This window comes from Cupressus sempervirens, chromosome 3 (genome assembly GCF_028749045.1).
Source record: "Cupressus sempervirens isolate cs-2001-9-10 chromosome 3, ASM2874904v1, whole genome shotgun sequence".
NCBI lineage: Eukaryota > Viridiplantae > Streptophyta > Pinopsida > Cupressales > Cupressaceae > Cupressus > Cupressus sempervirens.
The window spans coordinates 481,678,335-481,681,843 of record NC_143120.1 but is presented as its reverse complement, the minus strand read 5'-3'; the positions used below and the strand labels follow the sequence as shown (position 1 = coordinate 481,681,843).

At 36.1% G+C, this 3,509-nt stretch overlaps 1 pseudogene; it reads right to left on the bottom strand.

The window, feature by feature from the left end:
* Positions 1-372: 372 nt before the first annotated feature.
* Positions 373-3,259, bottom strand: LOC149567261 (putative serine/threonine-protein kinase At1g01540; annotated as a pseudogene).
* Positions 3,260-3,509: the final 250 nt, after the last annotated feature.

Genomic DNA, 3,509 nt, shown 5'->3' with positions numbered 1-3,509 from the left:
TATTTTGGTTCAATTTTGCCCCTCTGGCAGCCATTTGAAAAACTGGCCCAGGATTATAAAATGAATAATTTAAATGAATGAAATTTTAAAATTTTAATTATGTCTATAGTCTAAACTATAGAAAATCATTATTTAAAACAAAATCTTTAACACTAGAGATTTGAATGCTCAAAACCAGGAATAAAAAATCATTATTAAAAATATCTCCTTATATCTCTTCTGGCCATTCACACAATGCCACTTGTCAAATTTTGATTCACTCATGCCATTTGAACGGACCCCACAACCTCTGCCAAATTTCTATTTTTTTTGGGAGGTCACCATGACTCCACTAGAAAAACCTCCCATTTTTCGGTGGTGACATGGCGACCATCAGAATCCGGTGACTTTCTGACAAATGTCTTCTTTAGCACACTTGGTCAAAACTTTGGTTGTCGTGCCCCTAGCTGGCTGTCCACGGTGGGGCCTCTTCACATAAGCCGCTACCTTCAAAAGGTAGATGTCTTAAAGACATTTAGCATTACTATGTTGGTTTATTTAAACACTGAGATCAACTAATTGCCACCCAATGTGGGATAAAGAAGACAATTTTTTCTACATGCTATGTTCTAGCTTACTATTTCCTCTATAGTCATGGGATTTATTCTCATTTCTTCATCAATATTTATGTCAAAAAGAGTGGTCTCTTCACACTCATCAATCTCCATAACATGTTTATCACCTAGCTTGAGATTTCTATCTTGTTGGATATCCTCATGGTGAACTGGAGCAGCCTCTCGTCCCACTTCACAATCATCATGAAAAGGGTATTCATCTGCTTCAAGCATGTGTACTACATGACCCATCTTTGGTCTCTTTTGATAATCTTGATCAACACAATGAAGGGAAACCAACAAGCCTCATTTGAAAGCCCATGTGGATGGCTTCACTTCCATTTTTGGATCTATTACTTCATCAGAGCATTTAGTTCCCACCATAGTCTTCATCCAATCCACCAAATTGACCTCATCTAGAGGTCTCCCATAATCAACTAGATTTCTACCAATAATTATCTCCATGATAAGCACTCCAAAGGTGTAAACATCACTCCTCTCGTTAAGCATACCAATGCTAGCATACTTAGGCGCTACATATCCAAAAGTTCCCATCACTTAGGTAGTCACATATCTTCTCTCAGAACCCAAGAGTTTAGCCAATCCAAAGTCTAACACCTTGGAATTCCATTGCCTATGTAGGAGTATGTTACTTGATTTCACATCATGATGAACAACCTTTGGTTCTAGGCCTTCATGCAGATATGCTAACCCTTTTTCTATTCCAAGAATGATCTTCATCCTAATATCCCATGTTAAAGGATTATAAGGCCCAACATCTCCATTAAGCCATTGTTCTAAATTAATGTTGTCTACAAACTCATAGACAAGCATCCTATATGGTCCTTCTACATAGTAACCAAGTAGGCACACCAAATTTTTGTGCCTCACTCGTCCAATTGTTTCAACCTCAACCTTAAACTCCTTTTCAGCTTTCAGCTTGACCCCTATTGCTGAGAAAGTTCTCCATTGCAACACATGTACCATCCATTAACATGCCACGATAAACAATGCCATACCTAATGCAGAGCCACACCTTGGAAAACTCAGGAGGAATCAGTCACTCAACTGAGTTTCTTCAAGGGGCATCTACAACCTTCAGGATCACACACTAAAATCAGATTTAATAAACAAAATTTTGAAAATAAAATCCCCCAAAATATCTTCTTGCTGCCTTCAGATAGACCCGCACTCAGACATGAATAACTTTCAAACCAAAAAATATTTACTCAATCTAACCATTGATATTTGGCGTAACTAGGTTTCAAACTACATATAAAAATTTGAGAGAAATCCAACGGTTCAAACCTGAGATATTGACCCCGCATCAGAGTACATTTTTTCTGAAAATAAATCTCCCAAAATATCTTCTTGCTGCCTTCGGATAGACCCGCACTCAGACATGAATAAATTTCAAACTAGAAAAGATTTACTCAATCAAACCATTGATATTTGGCATAACTAGGTTTCAAAAAAAATATAAAAATTTGAGAGAAATCCAACAGTTCAAACCCGAGATATTGACCCCGCATCAGAGTACATTTTTCTGCAATTGTTATTCCCTAAACTGATTGCCATGAGAAATATATGAAGCATAACAGTAGAACCATAATCTTCAAAAAAACAAAGGAGACCAAAGGAGACATAAAACTTCCCATTCCTCCCGCAGTTCGAATCATTTTTTACATAAAAGATTGGCTTTTTAATAACCAAAGTCTGACTGGCCTTGCTGTCCAGTAGTAATAAAAACATTTTCTTTTCCATCTAAGAATAGGAATCTGAAAGACGTTTTACCATCAATACCATGCAGCAATCATGGATATTCTTGTAACTGCTAAGAATAGGATTGGCTTTTTAAAGAAAACCGACTTTCCTCCAAATAGAAGGAATATGAAACAGTTTCTCTTATTCCATAGCCAAATTTTCATCATTATGAACACTCTTAAAATTGCCACCAACTTTCTGATGAGATTCTTTTAATTATTGACCACATGGCATTTCTATTACTAATTTTATCCTTTCTAAAACCGACACTAACATCATTAACCCTTTCCTCTAACTCTCTAACATATCCGACTAAAAACTATAACATTTATTTAATAAAACACCTAATTCTATCCACTAAGACATAATCCTAAATTATTAAAATTGACCATTTAAAATATATGGAGAATCTTGTACCTTTGAAATGATTTAGTAATGAGATGCGCCTGCATCAATACCCACCCTCACTAATAACATTGTCATCTCACAAGCAATTAGTTGCAATCTCAAGTTCTCTTAAAGTGTACCAATGTCCCCAACCTAGATGAGAGACTTCTAGTACAGAAAGAGATAATGTTTTGGAGGAGCAAGTTTCACCAATTCCATGTGAAGAAGGCTTCTTATGGGGATTAATAATCCTGTGATCTTTACCCACTTCAACACAAATCTGATGTCTTTCCTCTGTAGAAATTGCACCTACCCTTGGATGTTGGAGATGTTGAGCCCTACCCACAATTTCATCCCCTGGTGTGGAATGCTTTCTACTTTTCAATAATGGAACCACTTCCAAATGAGGATTTTTCTTCTTGAATATGGGTAGCTAAGACTCTATGAAATCTCTCATTCCACAACTACTTCCTCCCCAATCACAATATCTTACTTCCAGTTTCTTCAACTGCCATAATCGATTAAGTTTCATAGCTACACAACTTGCTTTAACCTGATATATGTATGTAGATGGTTATTCGTGATTTTGCCAAGTCTCAAAAGTATTAATAATGACATAAACCACAATGTATGTCTTGGAATATCATTTTAATCTCTAAATATTTTCAATTTCACATCTTATCTATGAACTGTCAACTTTGTGCTAGGAGGTCCTTTGACTAGCCTTAAAAACCTATCCAAACACTTGACTAGTATCTAAAATCA